This window comes from Anas platyrhynchos, chromosome 2 (assembly GCF_047663525.1).
Source record: "Anas platyrhynchos isolate ZD024472 breed Pekin duck chromosome 2, IASCAAS_PekinDuck_T2T, whole genome shotgun sequence".
NCBI classification, from domain to species: Eukaryota; Metazoa; Chordata; class Aves; order Anseriformes; family Anatidae; genus Anas; species Anas platyrhynchos.
This window is the reverse complement of record NC_092588.1, coordinates 30,493,848-30,514,588: the sequence shown is the minus strand read 5'-3', so window position 1 is coordinate 30,514,588 and position 20,741 is coordinate 30,493,848. Positions and strand designations below refer to the sequence as shown.

General features: G+C 36.8%; 2 long non-coding RNA genes across 2 annotated transcripts in view; one reads left to right on the top strand and one right to left on the bottom strand.

Annotated features, from left to right (window-relative positions):
* The window catches only part of LOC140001852 (uncharacterized), a 222,983-nt gene that overhangs the window by 27,491 nt on the left and 174,751 nt on the right, over positions 1-20,741 (bottom strand). The gene's annotated exons all lie outside the window — the stretch shown is intronic.
* Positions 1-20,741, top strand: part of LOC119715912 (uncharacterized) — a 140,800-nt gene that overhangs the window by 89,305 nt on the left and 30,754 nt on the right. Inside the window, exon 7 of the long non-coding RNA XR_011807438.1 lies at positions 5,729-5,979. This is a non-coding gene — a long non-coding RNA (uncharacterized lncRNA). The remainder of the gene's footprint in view (positions 1-5,728; positions 5,980-20,741) is intronic.

The window sequence follows — 20,741 nt, the reverse complement described above, 5'->3', positions numbered from 1 at the left end:
ATACACTGATGTTCCTGTTGGCACTATTTCTTCTGTACTGATTCTTGGATCTTGTTTACATATTTTGGTTTCAACTGTTCATTGACATGGATGGTGATCAAACAGCAATTTACCCCAGGAAAAACTAGATGAAACTGTTGATAGGGTATTTTTTAGCCTTCCCCTGTAATATGGGGTAAGACACAATTTTTGTAATCTCATGGGGAAGGGGATTTTCACCTGACAATTTACGTGTCATTGCTTGAATATAGGATGCTAAAGATGGACTTGTATGTCCATCTCCCTTATGTTTTCTAGGAAACATATTTTATTTGTCATCTTTTGATGTAAAATGTGCCACAGTGTGCTAGCAAGACCTTTGTGATTTGTTCTTTCTGAGAGATGCAATTTAGGTGTTTTGTGGGCTTTTGAGGTTTCAATGCCTTTCAGGTTTTCTACACTGTGACTAGCTACCATTCATGACACAAATAGGATGTTTCAGCTCAAGGTTCAAGAAGCCTTACAGAAGTATTTAGAAACAGATGAAACTTTCAAATAAATATCAGCAGTTTAAATGACATCCACATTTAATTCTAGGCATAAATAAGTAAACAGATATTTTCACATTTGCACAGGAAAATAAGTCAATGAACAAGGAAAATTACATCAAATGAAAATATTCTGCAATGAAGTAGTGGTGTCTAGAATAGGCACAGTATACTGAAAAGTATCTACACATACTGGCAAAGCAAAACTGAACTAATTTAAATACTGGATAAAGCTCCTGATGAGCAATTAGCTTGCTGTAACATCCCTGTAAGAAGGAGATGAATCAATGAATTGTTTTTTTAATTGATGACAGATTTCATGTCTCACAAAGTCAGACAGAACTTAAAAATAATATCTGAAACACTTTCAATTTTTAGGGATTTTTTATTGACAGTGGATTTACAAATGTTGCACAAAAATGATTGGAATTCTGTTTAAATATAACACATCTATTTTTCAGCTGTGAGAAGAATGCTTTACTACACTTAAAATGTGACAAATAAGGCATACATTATTTAGCAATTTTTATCAAGAACTTAATTTGGTCAAATTTTTGACTTTTGACTTCTTTGACTTTTTTTGACTTTATGAGAACTCTGACTGAGGAATGACTCTGACTAAATAAAAACCAAGTAAGGATTGCAGAATTCGACATGTGCAGATAATTCACTCCCCTTGTAAACACTTATAGCAAGTGTTTACACTTGTTTACACTTGTTTACATGCCACTTTTAAAAAAGAGAAATGTAAGCTTCAGTTACATTTGCTGGGTTCTATAGCATCTATTTTATCTAGAAAATGTATGTGAGGGAAATCTCCCAAGATTTCCTGAGTAAACTGCTGATTTCCTTTGGAGAGAGACTACTGCTTGAGAAAACTATTTCCCGTTCATTAGAAGTCTATAAAAGGGAACAACTTAATTCTTCAGGTCCACTCACAGATCTGATTTTATTTTTTAGAGCTTGGAGCTCTGAGAATGCAGAGGGGTGGAAAAGGACACTATACTTTAAGTAGAATCTGCAGACTATAGAGGAGGTTAAGCCTTATCATGAGCATCTTGTATTTGACTGCACTGATGGATAAAGAGGGAAGGTAGGCAGAAATCTATCCTCCATATATTGTAGGTCTTAAGAAACTTTATTCTGATGCACTGAGGTGGAGTTTGCACAGTGAAAAAGGGGGTATTGTCCACTCAGGTCCATCAGGGCCATTTTTGGCCAACTTAAAAAAAAAAAATCAATAAAACTTCCCGTGAAACTCTTATACTAAAGTGTGTCTCAAACTTAGGAATTATATTTTTCAGATAGAAAATGCTGAAAATACAACACTTCCAACTTCCCACCCCCAATTAAAATCAAGCCATTCCTTTTATATTTTTTATTTTTAGGAAATCACCTTAACCTGTAAGAAAGTTCAAGTTTACTTCCATCCAAATTTAACAGAGAAGTCCTGGGAAGTGTTCTGCGTATGCTACATGCATATGCAAACACAAACACGCACATGTAAAACCTATCTACCTGTCTATCTATACATTTTATATGCATGTTTGTGGCAGATGCACTCAACTCATTGACCAAACTAGTGGTAGTTTGTTTCAGGGGCTCTAAAGAAAGTAAAGACCCAAGCCCTGATTGGAACATAAACTTTTTAAATTCCAAGTTGTTTTTTGAAAATGCATGCTAGAAAAGGTGATATTGTGTGCTTTGATGTTCAAGAGCTTGGAAACCAGGATATTGATCATGGAATTACCCCATTAATAGCAGGAGGGTCTTCCAAGAGTAATTAATCAAGGAAAAAAAGAAGTTGTGGGCACAAGCAGTCTTATGCTTACCTTTTTCATCTCTCATCATCTGAGTAGGAACCAATAACTTTATTCCATAAATATGACCACCTGAGTGAGCTTTTTGAGTTCTCCCTGCTCACCATCTGGATGAATGGTGTTAATCTCCTCTTGACTACATCAAAGATACTCCTCAAAGCTGTGAGGCCCCTTACCAGGTGCAGATCTTTAGGAAGTCACTGATACCATGTAAAACTTGTACCATAGGGCATTAAGATCTAGTACTGGTAAATTAGAATCATTATCATATCCTCTGTGCAGTAAGTAATAAGTTGAACCTTGCCATGGGACATTGTTAAGAATCACTTTTACAGTATTTTACTTTAATAAACCATTTTTGCTATTACATTTGTCTGTGATTCTTTTGACAGTTTAATTCTTGCCTTCAACAACATTGCAGCAGCACTACCCAGCTTGTTGCAGGTTTGTGAGAACCGTGTCAGCACTGCATAAAGAAGCCCAGATAAGCAGCTTGTTGGTGTCCCTGGGATGTACCTGTGATGCCTGCAAAATGTGGTATGATACATTGCAGCAAAACACATTCTGCATCCTTGGAAAGAAAACTGAAACATCCCGAACAAAATCTGTTCATACATCTTTTGCAATAGGGAATTTGAACCTAATGGAAATCAGATTCCTCCTCACCTTTGCTAAAGACAACTAGGGATGCCACGTGGTTGTTATATTCCCATTACAGTGAAATCCAGAGTGGGAGGTGGAGAAGCAGAGGCAGAGTTTTCCAAATGTTTTCAAAGTTAGGACCTGTTACATACAGGTGGCCCAGAAAATTAAAAAGAATTTCCAAGCCGGGAGCAGTGAAAACCCACACAGTCCTAGGTACAGGCCTTGTTTGCCACCTTCCTATTTTTGATATTGTGCTGACAGTGTTTTTGGAATCCATTCTACACAGAATCAATAAAATAAAATAAAATAAAATAAAATAAAATAAAATAAAATAAAATAAAATAAAATAAAATAAAATAAAATAAAATAAAATGATGTATAGCATAAACTACAGTCTCCTATTAAAAGGAGAAACTCTTATTTAACACTACCTGTTAACAGTCAGCTAAGGAGATTGGACTTCTTTCCTTTGAAAAAGCTGTAAAGAACATATAAAATGTAATGTACTCCACTCTCATTTATATGTTCTAAAGTAATCTTCACTCACAATTTCCCAAATATTTGGAGTAAGAGATTCAGATATATATATATATATGTATGTATATATTAAGGTCATATTTAAAGGAAGAAATGTGTCTCAATTTTCTTCTAGCAGAAAATTCTGGAGAGCCAGAGCTTCCCTGTAAAGCAGTGCCTAGTTACTGCTACAAATGCTTGAATTGCTTAACAGTCTTGAGCAAACAATGAGAGATCCTCCTTTGCAGCATTCAGGACAACACTGAGACATCCCCTGGATGGGCCACCACTATAGTGTTCAGTTTCTGGAAATCTTTGCAATACTGTCATTTTCATGGTAGGCAATGGTCCATGGGAGGTCATTGTGAGCCCATCCTTGCCAACATTATGCCTTTTGCAAGGGCTCTTGCTGCTGTGCATATAAAGTTAATGCATTTAGATGTAAAATTGAATTTGACATTTTTTTTTTTTTTTTTTTTTTAAGGGCTTGTTCTACACCTTTTTGCCTGGAATATATAACACACTTATCCTTTCTACTTTCATCTTGAAACCAAAATCCATCCATTTGCTGTGCAGATTTATGATGCCATTCAGTAATGTGTTGAATCACGAAGCCCTAACACTGAAGTTTCATCCTCCTTGTCAGGAAAAGCTTCAAAATATATCCTGTGTGCCCCTCTCCCACCTCTGCAGCCCCTCAGATATCAGGACGGGCTTCAGCAAAAGATAGAGGTAGAGAATAAAAGGCAGAATGGGTTTTATCTGTAAGCTGCTGTAACAACAGTAAGAAAAGATTGTGAATGTGCCTCAAAATGGATGTAAAAATAACTCATTTCTTCTTAAAGTCTCTCTATATTGCCAGAGTGGGATAAAAGGGTCTTACATAAACAAGAATCAGACCTACCAGGCCAATCTAGCTTCTCCTACAAGAAAGCACGTATCCTTTGAAGTCATCCTGATTGCATCCACTTGCATTGTGACTGTTCAGAAATTCTCTTTTACAGATGAATCAATTGTTTGGTAAATGTGCTCAGATTGTAAACATATTGTGTTGACAAAGATAACATAAATTTGCATCAAAGCAGCTCAGTCATGAACTGTGTGTGAAACCAGATATTCTAAAAACAACCCCTTTCCAATTTTTGTTTCTGGACAATTCTGTTTGCAAATTTTTACAGCTGCCTTTATTTTTATTTATGTATTTATTTATTTTTAATTTTGCAGTTTACCACAGTACATGCTGTAAAACACCATTATCACATTTTTTTCAGAGTTTCCTCATGGGTTGCCTTCAGCATCTCATATAAATGAAGAATGTTTTTCAAATTTTCTTCCTCGGAACAATCCTATTTAATACATGTGTTTATTGGTGCATTTCTGTCTTTGGAAGACAAATGGGATATAATAATAAATGTGCACCATCTGGGATGTGTACAGGCTGGGTAAACTGGCAATGGGTTGTTTTTTTTTTTTGCTCACAGCTGCACAAACTAAGTGAAATTTAGGCTCCCTACTTGCAACCTATCATTCCTAAGCATTTGCCTGAGGCTGGAAGTCCTCAAAAGTGACAAAAGATGGGCAAGGGAAGAAGCTTATAAAGATGGGCAAGGGAAGAAGCTTATCACCAGGGACATTGGCATGTCTGATGTCTGTTTTCTGAAAGCTTTCAGGGTGCTTTGTGTGAAAAGTTAGAATATGGCAGAAGTCTGCTAACATGAAATTGTGCTGAATATTTCTCATAGCACATAATGTGTGGAAAACTTTGGACCTCCAAAGTCTTACACATTTGCATCAGGTCCCTAAATATGGAAACACGAGAAATTGAAATATTTTTTAGGCTTCCATGAAGCAAGGGAAGGTCATACTCAGGGGATGTGATCACTGGGAGAAACAACTTCATGTCTATGTTGTCTTCAGAAGACCTTGGAGGAGTGCAGGTGAGATGAAAAGAGAGAAGAGATTATCCAGGAAGAAGAGGGGGTCATAGACTGCTCCACAAAGACTGGCCAGGGGCTCCCCAAAGACTGAATTGAAGATGGGGTGCAGCACAGCAAGCAGGAGAGCAGGCCTTGTAACTGCAGCCTCCACCATGCTTTATTTTGTCTTATGCATTACCCTTTTTCTTAATCCACTTGTATATGCCTGTCTGAACCTCTGCTGTAACACTAGTAAACGAACCTATTCTTCGCTATATACCAAAACTTCTGTCGTTTGTGATAGGTCTGTGTTATGGAGCAGCAGATCCCTTGGCGGACACTTGCCTCAGGAGACACAACACAGTGCAACTGGAAAAGCCAAGTTCCATCTTCAGAAATTCCTGAAGTTGTCAAAGATAAATCTTCATCACACAATGAACAGGCAGTGCTTAGTTCTTCTGCTGAAATATTCCTGGATACATTAGCATGCCTAACGCTCCAGTTTTGACCTGATGTCCAGATTTCCTAATTTTACCTGGATTCTGTGGAAGTAAGGTATTGTTACACCTGCATTTGCAGTGATCCTGACCATGTGACTAAGTAGACAGCTTGTTTACATCGCCCACAAAAAGATAGTTGGATAAACAGGATGGTGTTTTCAGTAGCAAACCAAAGCTCCACAAACATGGATATGCAATCTAGAAAAAAAAAAAAAGACAGTTCTTGTACCATCAGCTATCCCATCTGCCCTGGAAAAGGTTTCTAGGACCTTGGGTGTCCTAAAAAAATGGATGACATGATCTACTGTAAAGTCAGAAAGAGTTTATAAGCCACCTCATAAGATGCAAAACATCTCAGACATAGGTCTTAGTGAGTCCTAATCCAAATTGCAGACCACATTTCTGGAATCAGGACACTGCTGCAGGAGGCAGAGTTGTAGCCTGTGAGCCTTTATCTTCATCTGCAGGCTATACAGAGCAGCCATGGACCTATAGTTCAGGAGAGTGCAAAGACTCTTTAATAATAAGACACTCTCAAGACATCAAGGAAAGCAGAAAAGATTTAATTGATGAAAACAGCTGGTTGCTTGTCACATGGTCAAGAAGAAGGTGGAAGGTGTTTATGCCTATCTGTGAGATGGGCTAGCTCCTACAGAGCTTCTGACTCAGAGATGATAGAGTCAAACATGTATTTTGTTTTGATGCTTCTAAAGAGCTGTTTATTTGTGGAAAAAAAAAAAAATCAAAGTAGTTAAACCCTCAAAAAAAAAATAGTCTACAGTAATGCTTCATATGCTGCATCTCATATTAAATGGAATGTTGCTGCCTTTCAGCTGGGAAGTGCTGGACCTCATTCAGTGAACTCAGACTGTAACCCTGCTGTTTTCATGTCTGCCTCTTTGTAAGAGCATCCTGTCTGAGTCAGTGATGTGACGCTACTGGGCCTTTCAAAGTACTGCAAATAGCATGGTTGCCACAAACCAGCTAAGAAGCTTTGCTTACACCATGCTTAGAGCTGTTATGCCCTGCTTCAGCACTCTGATGATGAGGAGGAGCAGAAGTACCACTAGCTGCAGAAAAGAGGAAGGGGCATGTAGCCTACTTCCAGATTTTCCAGCTCCTCACTGTTGGGATAGGATTAGGAGAGCATCAAAGCCTATGAGACTGCAGCTGATCATTCTGGTGTCAGATGGTGCTAGGGACCTGGGTAAATATACTGATGATACCATTGGTCACAACAAGGTTATGTTGGAGCAGAAATATGTTGCTCATAGTTACTTAGTCTTGAGCAAGTGACTGATGCCAGGAATGAAAGAAGGAACATGAGACTATGGACAACACTGTTAAATAGTTGTCTGGACTGGGAACCAGTTTTCTTTAGTGAAAGACTGTGCTAACTCACCTGCTTCTTGAAAAAGTCAAGAGTGAAGCCTAAACAGTGCAGTTCACTTCGTCATTTTTTCTTTTTGAGAAGATCACAACACATTTGAATGATAATTTACTGGTCTGGTGTTGAGCTCACATATAGTAGACCAGACCTGGCACAATAATTCCACAAAAGCAACAAAGCTGGATTTCTGTCACCAGGGATATATTTCTATAGCACCAATAGTGTCTACTGAAACAATCTGGTTATTTTTTTCTTTTTGATAGTTTTACAGCCGTTGGAAATAGCATGAATAGACCTTAATATGAACCATTCTGGCATCCCGCCCTTTCCTGCCTCAGGTTAAAATGAAGATGTCACGATGTTGAGTGCAGCCTAAGTATACATTCATGTGAACATGCTCATAACTTAAAAGCAGACAATATTGTTTGCTAGAAATTATTTAAAACCATGTTTTACAATGCAAATATATGTTCTTTTAAAGTGAAATTTATTAATACAACTCAAAAAAAAGGAGGAAGAAGGAGAAGAGAGGAAAGGAGAGGAGATGAGATGAGACGACACGAGATGAGACAAGACATAAAAGACATTTTGAATTTGCCATATATGGACATCCTTTAAAGGTTCCTTTTCTGGACGTACTTTTTTCTTTGGAGACTTAATATGACTGCAATGAAACTATATCAAGTGACTGAAATCCAGTTAGACAGCAATGCTTTAATAGAACAAAACATATTTTTTTTCCCCCCCTCTTTGGTTTTGTTGATTTATGGAATATTGTCATAGGATTTTCACCCTGTTTGGAAGTAAGACATTTTTTCCAGTACTTTGTATGTTTTCAAGCTAGAGAACTGAATCACACAGTCACAGCATAGTTGAGGTTGGAGGGAACTGAGTCCAAATCCTCTTCTCAAAGCAGCGTCAACTCAAGCAAGTTGTTTAAAACTTTTTGCTTACCTATGCTAAGTACCTTAGAACATGCCTTAGAACATGTTCTTTTATATATATATATATATAAAAATTATATTATATATTTTATATATATTAATAAATAAATATAAAATTTATATAAAATATATAAATATATATAAATTATATTTATTATATAATATATAATATATTATATCATTATACTATATAATATAGTATAATATTATATTATGTAATATATAATATAATATAATGTAATATAATATACTATATTTATATATAGTATATATATATTATTATATATATTATATATATATATAATATTATATATATTATTATTATATATAGTATATATATATAAATATATTTATATATATATTATATATACTGTATTATATATATTTATATATAATATATATATAATTTATATTTATATATGTAAAGATAATCAGGAAGAGTGAAAAAATATGGGTCTAGTGACACGTAACAGTGAAGCAAAAAGTCAGTCAATACCCAACTCTTACATGTATATGCACATTCCTTCAAACATGAAGTAAACAGAGCCTGCATTTCATCTTGTAAAGTGTTGTTGCAGTTACAGAAAGATTTCATTGGGGTGAAGACTAAATATTCATTAACAGCAGTGTTCACTGTTCATCTCCCTTAAACATTTGTGCTTCAATTTCTGTATTTTCTGTTGCATTTCTGTTGCATAAAAGTGATACTAGGCTGTGCATTTCTCTAAGGAAAATTATGGTGTGCTGAAGGACTGACTCTAGTCTACCAGTGAATAACGTGTAGGGGACTAGAGTGCAGACTTTCACACTCTCTAGCCAAAGCAGTGTTCTACCTGCCGCCTCAGACTCTGGCTTCACACAGTCACTGTGACCTGAAGCAATGCAGGTTCTGCCAAAACAGCAGACAGAGAATTGTTGATGGCTAATTTTGATTTTGTTTTATTTTCTGCAGCATAACCTAGGACCATAACCTAGGACCATAAGTTTCGCAATATGAAAGTGCTGGATTTAAATAGATATGCTAAAAACTGTTATGTTTGTACTCCATTTCAACATATCTTGAAAACACTGGAATTCTGCCACTGACTTCACTAGAAACAGAGTTTCACTCAATTTATTGAAGCCTTATTATTTTTTCTAGTGTGGCAAGAATACTGTGAGAAGAGGCATTTCTATGAAATCCATTGAAAACTCAGTAAAGGGGTGAAAAGTGCTTGCTTGAATATTTATGAGGAGATTTGTCCAATCTATAATGTAGGGTGCAGCCAGAATAACTTCTTGCAGTTCTTGGGATCTGTCCTCAAAATCCCACCTACAGAAATCATATTTCTAATTACACTTATTTATAGTAAACCATGTAATATAAAACCATATTAATTCCTTGCTATGCCATATCTTTGGGGATTTTCAAACTTACTGTGTATGTCAGACATGTTTTGAAAATACTGAAGACAAAATGAATGGTTTTCTAATGTTAGATGAATTACCACCTTCAAACGATTACTCTTATTCTTTGTTCTATTGTCATTATTCTATCTAAGATAGTACACTTCATAATATAAAATTTTATTGGCAGATAAAAATTTTAGAATGTTTTCAATAGCATTTGAACCCAGAAATAACTAGAAAGAAGACATAATTGTTAAGGTTTTACTTTCTTTTAGCCCATAACCTTTATCATCTGTATCATTGGTATTGTACACATTTTCCATAACACATTTAGCTTCAGGAAGAAAAGGAATGTGTTTCAGACATAATCATGATACAGAAACTGAAACAGATCAGGGACACAGTAACCTAGCAATTTATTATTATTATTTCATTTTGTACATGTAAAATAAATACTTTATCTGTGCTCAGAACATGAGCAGTGAGGTTTAAGGGGAATTACATCTGTAGAATTCAAAAGTTTTCTTTTGATAATTCCTTTAGATGGGCAAGTTTCACAGTATCATAGTCCCTGAATTAAAGGGACAAGGTGAACTTCTCATAAACATCCCTAAATCTGCCTGCAGATCACATAAGGTAGGGGAAACCCAAACTGCATGATGTAGTGCCCTCAGTCTCCCCTACAACTGTAATTTTGAATCATCGTTTCTTGCAATATGTATCCACATGTTGGCTAAAAAAAAAAAGTCCATACCAAGGGTGATTGGGTCTGAAGTTTGAGAAGGGATAAAATGTATAACAGAAAAGTATGGAGAAAGGTAATGTGAGAAAACCTTTGAGGTTCAGGCTATGGTTAAAAAGCCAAGAAGAACGAACCATATATAGATTAAAGGAGGGAAAGAAAGCTGTTCTGTTTTAGTGAGATCAGTGAACAAGTTGCATACCATCTGCAATATAATGTTACAAATAGCTTACAGAAAATAGCCTGGTCTAAGGAACAAGCTTCTGAACAGATTCTGGAAGTCGTAAACAAGATTTTGCAAGATTTGAAAAAGCAAATTTTCATGTAATACCAAGGAGAATAAAGACAGTCAGGGAGGATGACAATGCTCATCCTTCCTGAGGTCTGGCTGGCTGCAGAAACACTGTTAGACAATGTTAGACATTGTCATGTCTGTACCGCTCATCAGGAGGAAAACCACAGCTAAGTGGATTTTTGTACTATTCATTTAGAAGTAGCAAAATGAAAAGTTTCAGGATAGATGTTAAATGATGTTATCATCAGGACAGATAATAAATGTTACAGAAAAGTTGGTATTTACCACAATTCAAGATCAAATGAAAAGTCGCACTACCAAAGGAAGAAAATGTTCTGTTCAAGCAAATGTTAAAATACAGAAATATATTACACCTGGCAACTTGTTGCATTTCATGAAAGTATCTGAGTGAGCAAGTGAGTTCATAACACAAGCTGGAAGGATGTCTTCTCTGACATCTGATTTGATAGAAATAGCACAGGGTGGAAGGGGTTGCAGATCCTTGTAGAGAGACTGTGGACATGCTTATTCCTTGCTTATTCATCCTAGAAAGAAAACAGAGAATGAAAAAACAAGAAACTGAAGGAGGGTGACATAAATGAGATGGCAGATAAAGCCTTGAGGTAGCAGATAAACCTCTAAGCAAACATTGAACAGCTGCACACACAGTTTACAAAGAGCCAAATATAGAGTGAAGAAGAAAATGAAGGGAAATTACCCATATTCATCAGTGGAAGTTTGTTGGACAGCAAATAACATTTGAGGATAATGCATAACAGATGGTAGCTTAATAGAAAGGGAAGCAGGAAGAAATTTACAGTGTATAAACTGTTCAATGGAATAACAGGGCAAAAGAAAATATTGAAGAGAGTGGAATGGCTAGGAAATGTAGAAAGCTAAGAAACTGTGGTCTTCTTTAGGTAACTGATCATCTGTAGTGGTTGGATATGTTCGTGTCATGATGAGATAAGAGGCAAGCATATGCACAGACAATAACGGATATAAGAAAAGGGACAAAACGTACAGCAGGATAGAGGACATTAGCAGAGGTGCAAGGTCAATGCACAAACAACCAATAAAGCCATAAGAAATAAATCATCTGTAGGATTGCATCAGAGTCCTGGATCTGAACCACCAGAAAAGGAGGGTTAAAAACAAATGAACTATATGGCTTACCACCTGTTAGTTAAAGAAAAGGAATAAAATCATATTTCGACTCCTTCCAAGTTGCCAATGTAAAGAGGCCAATAAGAAAAGGATAGTACTATAGTCACAGAGAAAGTAAATATGCAAAAACAAAGGCAGTTACAATTTGTCCCTCTGTGATGTTTTGGCTGTCTGGCATAAACACAACCACCCCAAGCCTTGACACTGTTAAGGTACTTGTTTCTTTAGGCCACACTTTACACTTGATAGGATGGTCAGACCAAGACAACTGTCTTACCTTTAGATCTATTTTTCCCAGGGAAAAGGACCTTGAATAACAACCTCCCATTTCCTGTCAAGGTGTTCTTAGCACATAAAGTGTGCTTAGGTAGGAAGCTTTGCTATTAGGGTTTCTCCATTTGTACAAATACTTGAATCCATATTTACCAGGCCAGAGAGGACAACTCTAACCCATCTGTCATGACACTAAATTAGGAGTATGCATTAAGGGCAGGAGCACCTCTCCTGTGAAGACAGGCTGAGGGAATTGGGATTGTTCAACCCGGAGAAGAGAAGGCTCTGGGGGGACTCTTTGTCATGGAGCATAGTGATAGGACAAGGGAGAATAGTTTAAAAATGGTTTAAAGAGGGCAGATTTAGATTAGTATTTGTAAGAAATGCTTTATTCAGAGGGTGGTGAGACACTGTCACAGGTTGACCGGAGAAGCTGTGGATGCTCCATCCCTGGAAATGTTCAAGACCAGGCTGGATGGGATTTTGAGCAACCTGGTCTAGTGAGGTGGGCCTGCCCATGACAGAGAGATTGGAAGTAAGTGGTCTTTAAGGTCCCTTCCAGCGCAAACCATTCTGTGATTCTTAGTTGACAAAGGAAGCAAGCGTGTTTAAGCTTCAGTGACTGTGTCCAACCACAAGTACTTGTCCCCCTAAAATCCATAACAGAGAAGAATCTATACTCCATATGCAAAACAGAGGGATAATAATGTAACACCCACAGAAATCAGCCTGCGGATCAGTAGACAATGCATCTGATAGAAAATACCAAGGGAAGTAGTGTTTTTTAAGTATCACATCTGGATGTGTGTCATGCCTAGACTGGAACAGCATCGCCTTGAATTCAGAGGTCACTGCTCTGACTTTTCCCTTGAAGCGCTATTGTTTTTTGTTAGGCCACAGATGAAAGAGCTCCCTTCTTAATTCAGAATCCGGAGATTAAGGTAGTTAATTAAGATATGAAAGCCTTCCTTGCCTTCCTTTCTGAAAGACAACATTTTAATAGTCTGGAGAAGAATGGATATCATGAAAAAGGAAATTGGAAAAGCTCAGAAATCTTGTGGAATAGATGCCAGTATTATTTAACTTTAAGAATATAAATAATATTTGGGATGCTGTTTATTTGGCAAAAGGTGAAATTAGAGTGAACTTCGAAGCAACAAGAATCAAGTTGGAGTCAATCTGAAAATGCAAAAATTAAGAAAGAAGCATTTGATAAAGTGAATTCCTTATGTCTATAGCTAAGAATATTTTTTGCATCTGTTGTATTCATTTCAGCAAAGAGTTATTTAGCTAAATGTAGGAAACTAACAATTCCCAGTGTATATTATATGTGTATATATATATGTATATATAATATGTAACCCATACATTTTAAAGGGTCTGTATTCACTTCACTGCATCTACAAAACTGCTAATAGCAAGTAATATTGGGCTAATATGTACTAATGCAAACACATCAAAAACCATTTAGACCTCCAATCGATAAAGCCTTGAAAACAACACAGTTAAAACACTACAGTCTAAGTTTAATGATATTATACTTGTCCTATAGGTCGTCCTAGAACATAGAACTAACTTTTCACTATTAAAATGCCAAATGGAATTACTATAGGAGCTTGAGTTACAGTGAAAGCCAGAAAGTAATCAAAAAGTTGTCTCTATTAACACATCAGCTTCTCAGTAGTGAGTACTGTAACTACTCACCTAGTTTCTGAAAACTTTTTAATACTATTTTTTTTCCTTTTGGCTCTGCAAATTTTTAGCAGCTAAGCAGATTTGGTGGATCCTATTTTGCCATGAGCATCTTCAACAGAGCTATGAGCAATGAATGTGTGGTTGTCACTAAGGTCCTAATCTAGCTTGCTGAAACTTTGTAAATGCTGACTGGCAGTGAGCTGGGTCAAGATATGAAAATACAGTCTGTGATTAAGTATGAATATAAACAGTTTAAAAAAAAAATAAATCTTTAAGCAATTTTAATTTAAGCTTCTGTATGTCAACACTAGAACTATCTGAACTGTCAAAATGGATTGCCTCCACAGAAAGGTTAGACTCCATGGTAAGAAATGTATTTCAATTCACTAACAATATCAAGGCTTATTGTTAAACACAATCATATGCATGATCTCTTTTGTTAACTGAAGTGGGTTCTCCAGTCAAGTAATCTTCTCACTGTAGCATGAAAATTTAACAAGTCAGTGACTGTGGATCCATTGTGAAAAAAGTCTCGTGGCTTTATAGCAGAAAATAACGCATAGTGACGTTATTATTAAAGTGTATACAGTGTCCAAGATATATTAGAAAATGTGTGTAACAAAACTGTCGGTCCTTCTGAAAATGGCTAATAGGACAATCAGGATGATCACAGATTTGTTTACATCCGGTAGTCTTTAAAGTTAATTAGTTCTAATAACAAATGAAAACTTACACCTCATTTTTAAGCAAATATGGTCATATGATAGATATCCACAGAGGAAGTAAGGGAACAGAAGTGTTGGTGGAGGTTGCCAAGGGGCAGCTGAAAGATAGACAGTCCAGAATAACCAAGCTGCAGACAGGCTACTTCTCCTGGAGTGGAGCCTTCACTTATGTTTGCTCATTGGGCCAGGCAACCCTTAGGACCCATTGAATGATGTTTACCCACATTATATGTTCCTTCTCTAGGTAACGTTCCCACTTTTCTTCAATTGTTGTGTTTTATTTTGTTGTATTTTGTTTTATTCTGTGCCAGAAAATTGCTTTCATTTTTTGATCAAAAACTACTTGCATAGAAAAAAATGGATCTTTATTACATTATATGGTCTTCTTAGTCAAATAATTAGTTGGACTATCTTAGTATTCAGAACAGCACAATACCTCAGATAGTGACTTTTACCCAAATATTGTATAATGAAGTATTCATATTAATTATCTTTTATACTTTGTAAAGGTGAATAAATCAAGACCCTATGGTTCTGCATCATAATCATGAGGGAGCTGGGATTTTCATCTTGGAGAAAAGGAGGCTCAGGGGCGACCTTATCGTTCTCTATAGGTACATTACAGGAGGCTGTAGCGAGGTGGGGTTTGGTTTATTCTCCCACGTGCCTGGTGACAGGATAAGGGGGAATTGGCTAAAGTTGTGCCTGGGGAGGTTTAGGTTGGATGTTAGGGAAACTTCTTTACCGAAGGGTTGTTAGGCATTGGAATGGGCTGCCCAGGGAAGTGGTTGAGTCATCATCCCTGGAGTTCTTTAAAAGATGTTTAGATGTTGAGCTTAGTGATATGGTTTAGTGAAGGACTTATTAGTGTTAGGTCAGAGGTTGGACTAGGTAATCTTGGAGGTCTCTTCCAACCTAGATGATTCTGTGATTATGTGATTCTGTGATAATCCATGAACAAAACCAATTGGTACAGAACACAGAAACATTTGCTTCCACGCCAGAAGTGTTTTATGACAGTAATATGTTATTATTTTTCTGACTACCTTTAAGATTCAGGTACTCTCAAAGACGGGTAAGACAATATACACGTATCTTATAAGTAATTTTTATATTGTGCACTATATAACATGAGGACCTTGTCAGGCTTTCTGAAGTGCTGGTTGACTGGCAAAATGTAAAATTATCTGTAAAGATGAAATTTGTTTAGTCACCTTTCTCCCGGATCATATTTAAAATTTCAAATTCCTGGCTGTGTGACTAAGTAAGTCCCTTCCAATCACTTTCTCCATTCTGAATGCATATTCTTCTGAATTCCTTCTTTTTATTCAGATGGCCCTGTAGGCTGTTTTGACTGCACAAAACCTTCACACATCTGGTATTCTCTCTGCTGCTTTCCTTTCCTTCCACTGGGCTCCATCATAGCTGTTTTTAATTTGTTTGTTGCCTTGGGCTGCTGACAATTATAACATAAAAAATAGAGTCTTTGTGTACATATCTAAATGCAGAGCAGATTCTTAAAGCCCTGATGTGGGCTTATTGTTGATTTTTTTTCCTCCTGTCCAGGCTCACTCATTCACTACATCCTACCAGCAGACTTGCTCCAAAGGGAGGGCATGGCTGTATGAAGTGGAGGCCTAGGACCTCAGCAATGGGCAAGAAAGTACAGGGGGAAATGGGTTTTCTCCCTGCGCCTCTGCCTGTCCCTGTGCCTTGCCTTACGTCCCTGGACTCCCTGGTTCATCTGCATCCCACCAGCATCCTGCTCCTGGGGGTGAGGAGAGGGCACTCTTCATGACCAGGTGGCCACACATAAATCAGAGGCAGGTAAAGGGGAATACTCCAGGAAATGTCTTCCTATCTCCAAAACATCACAGGTGAAGCCATATTCTGATGATAACTGAGACTTCAGGTATAAGCTATAAGGTTGGTCCATCCTGTTCTTTCATTAAAAGGCTTTCAGAGAAATCAAATTTATGTGATCGGTTCTCTGCCAGGGACACCAGTCTTCCCCATCTCTCCTGGCTATACGTACCCCAAAGCATCTGGCAAAATCCATACAGAAAAGCCTGTCCTACTTTACCACACACCGTAGAAGCATGCTAGGGTCTGAGATGCTTATGTTTTTACTCAAACATATTCAATACCAATCCATTCCCATAATAATAATTATTATTTTAAGTTTAATATTGTGCTTTCTTTAATATGCAGTAAGAAGTATTCTCTGAAAAGAAAATGCTCTCATTATTTCCATTTCACAGAATCACAGAATTTCTAGGTTGGAAGAGACCTCAAGATCATCGAGTCCAACCTCTGACCTAACACTAACAGTCCCCACTAAACCATATCCCTAAGCTCTACATCTAAACATCTTTTAAAGACTTCCAGGGATGGTGACTCCACCACTTCCCTGGGCAGCCTGTTCCAGTGTCTAACAACCCTTTTGGTAAAGAAGTTCTTCCTAACATCTAACCTAAAACTTCCCTTGGCGCAACTTAAGCCCATTCCCCCTCTTCCTGTCACCAGGCATGTGGGAGAACAGACCAACCCCCACCTCGCTACAGCCTCCTTTGAGGTACCTGTAGAGAGCGATAAGGTCGCCCCTGGACCTCCTTTTCTCCAGGCTGAACAAGCCCAGCTCCCTTAGCCGCTCCTTGTAGGACTTGGTCTCCAGGCCCCTCACCAGCTTCGTCGCCCTTCTCTGGACCCGCTCAAGCACCTCGATGTCCTTGTTGTAGTGAGGGGCCCAAAACTGAACACAGTATTCGAGGTGTGGCCTCACCAGAGCCGAGTACAGGGGTACGATTGCCTCCCATTTTAAAGGGAAATGTAGAAAAGCATAAAATTGTAGTTGCTTGCCTAAAAGCAGTAGCCTGGAAAAGATATATTAAAGGTTTATGAAATTATGAACATGTGGAGAAGGTGGATTACTCACCTTTCTCATGGTTATTTACTGGCTCCTGTCATTCAGGAACAAGTGAAACAACCAGATGACAAATTCAAAATCTGTGAGGTTCTTCATACAGTCTCCAGTCAAACTCTGGGTAGTTTGAATGATATGAAACATACCTGACTGAACCACGTGTTAGTCTAAATTATGGTAGGAAAAGTCCATTAGTAGATCCTGGAGGACCCTGAACTTCAGGTTGCCAGAGGCTGCATGGGAATAACAGAAAAATAATATTTGGCCTTTTGTTGTTGTTGTTGTTGCTGTCATTAGACATCTACTAATGACCAAACAAACCTTTCCCCTGGCCCAGTAGGTGTTCCCTTGTGTTACTGCATATACAGAAAATCTGTGCTAAAGGAATGAATAGAACCTTAGCTGTCCAGCTTTTGTCCAGTTCTTTTGCACCACCAACGATAACTGCCAGATTCTGTCTGCTACCTTCTGGTTTGTTTCTGTTTCTAAAAATATGATAAGGTGAATACATATTCTTGACCTAAATGAAAGAAAGTAGAATAAGAAAATAGAACTAGACTAAAAGAAGCCCATAAAACAAATGATGCTAACATTTTAAAGTGAATGCAGGTTAGTATGCAGTGTTGCACACATAATTTGATTCCTGCTTTGCTTGGGACTTCTTGTACATCCTAGGCATATGGCTTATCAGAGTTTTGTGTTTCACTAACTGTGAAAGCCCCTTTCCTCTCGTCATAAAGGATGTAAGACACACATCTGAAAAGTAAGTTTTTCAGAGTTCTCAGGAAAGAAGTGGGGCCTTCCAACACCGAGAACAGTGATATTAAAATAGAAATATTCAAATGAAATGAGAAAATATGAATAGGGAAAAAGAGACCAAAACTAGGCCTTCAGATATTTGTCCTTAGCTTTAAGTCATAAAAAATTGCAATTTCAGAAGTACTTTCTGTCTAGGTATTACTTCACTGTGGCATATACCTGAGATTATTGTTGAAAAGTGTCTTCCAGTCTTCCAGTACATTAAGATAAAGTGCTACAGTTTACATTTCCTATTGGTATTTTTTCATTTTAAAAGCATCAGAGCATCAAGAAGGTATTTTAAAATGACGTGCATTGACTTGTATATTGGTACTAAGATTTTTTTTTATACTGCCTGCAAGCAAAAATCACAGAACTATGGTGTTTCCATAGCAACTGCATTTTAATAAGGTGAAATTTCCAGCTTGATAGAGCTGAACAACTAATAATGTCAGCTTCCAATGTTGCAGAAGCTTAGATGTCAGGAAGGGTCAGCATAAAACATGGGACTAAAATTGATTCTTTGCAACATTCATCTTTATTGCTAGTATAATTTTGGGTAAAGCCAATAAAAGATATGATTAAAACAGTAATCTTATTTTCACACGCATCTTATATCATAAAGCATCAACATTCAAAATATATTTATAGCTTATTCTTATGTCTCCATCATACGCCTATTGCAAGCTCACTTGTCACTTCTGAGTTTTCACTATATAATGTTTCATGGGAGAGTTCTGGAAACAGTTTTCAGTTAGTAGGTGTCAGTAGACACCCACTGAAAGTCATGTATACTGATGTTTGTCAATGAGAACACCAAACCCAACAGATTTTTTTGCTGTAAAATCACAGTTCTTTTAAGGGCAAGAACTGAATTTGAATGGAGTGAGATTTTTTTTAAAGAACCTGGAAGGAGTCACGAAGTTGTATGTGGCTTTTAAGATCAATGGGAGTTCTTCCAAAGGCCCATGTGTTAAGTGATCTTCAGCTCCAACATGGTACTGACTTTCGCCAACAAAGTGATGTTTTGGGGGAATTTATTAATTAAGCATGAATCTGCTCTCTGCATTCCGCCTCTCTCTCCCCCCTCTTTCCACCCAGTAAAATAAAAATAAAAGTAAAAAAGAACTGTGAAGATGCTTTTCAAAAGGAAGATAAAATTTAAATGTCTTGCTTCCAGAGACTATGTTTTTAAGTAAAACATCAAGCATCAAAGTACTTACAATAAAATGAGAGCTGATAGCTATAGGAACTTGTGATGAAATTTCTGTTTAAGACGTTTTTTTCCCTGTGGTTTATCATGAACCATATAGTTACATCTATGTTAGTATGGAATCATACTGTTTCTTGGCTTGGAGGCCAACAAGGAAAAGTCTACATGCATGCAATAAGTAGGACCATCTAAAAAGCTTGTCCATGTCCAAATTCTCTGTTGGGAATCAATGGTTTTATTTCCTGAGCTGTATTTGGAACTGTTTGGAAACACTGGTTGGTTAGGACCAAACCTATGCCAAGGGCCAACAAGCAGACAAAGGACAAAGGACTTCCTTTCTTGAAAATTCTCCCCAGCACCTTTTTTTTTTTTTTGTTACTACCACTCTGTGTTAATGAATTGCTGAAAACAGTGGCCAAACCTCTAGATAAATTATTTTATTAGTAATATGTGCTACAACCTGAAGATTATGTACATCTCCTGATAAACGGTGAAATAATAAAATATCCTGTTATCCTTGCAGAGCATATTTAGGACCTGAACTCAGTTGATGTGCAGTATTTTTGTGTATTATATATCTTATATTTTATATTTTATCCTGCAGAATCCTAATCCTGCAAAATTATATCTTATCCTTATCTTATCCACCTTAGACTGGAGTCACAACTTAACTTCAGTGATGTGGTTTTGAACCAGTCCTAAGTAAATTTGAAACTTTCACCTACTGATGAATATATATATATATATATATACGTATGTCTTTTCATGATAGATAATTTTATTTTTTTGTATTCGAATATCTAATGTAAAACCTTAATGTAAATTCAGAAAAGTTTTTTACATATATAATATGATAGTAGTGTATGTAACTTAATCTGTTTCAAAATATTGCCCATATAGCTCTGCACAACCATTTTCTCTAATTTTTCTTTAGTTCTTAATAAGTACATTTTCTCAACCACATAGTGAGTATTAGCTGTATTATAAGTAATTCATAAAAAAACCTTCATATTAAACCATAAATATGAAAAATGATGACAGCACAAACATATAAAAACACATAAACTAAAGTATTAACATAATAAAGGCGGACTATCTTGAATAATTAATTTAGTAGCTTGTTGGATTTCTTTAAAATTAGGGTATTTTACATACAGAGACTCAGATGCCATTAATTCAGCAGAACAGTACATGGATTAAGTTATTAATTTGGTCCCAGAGATTCCGCTTGTCTGCTTTGAATTCCACATGAATGCTGATTTT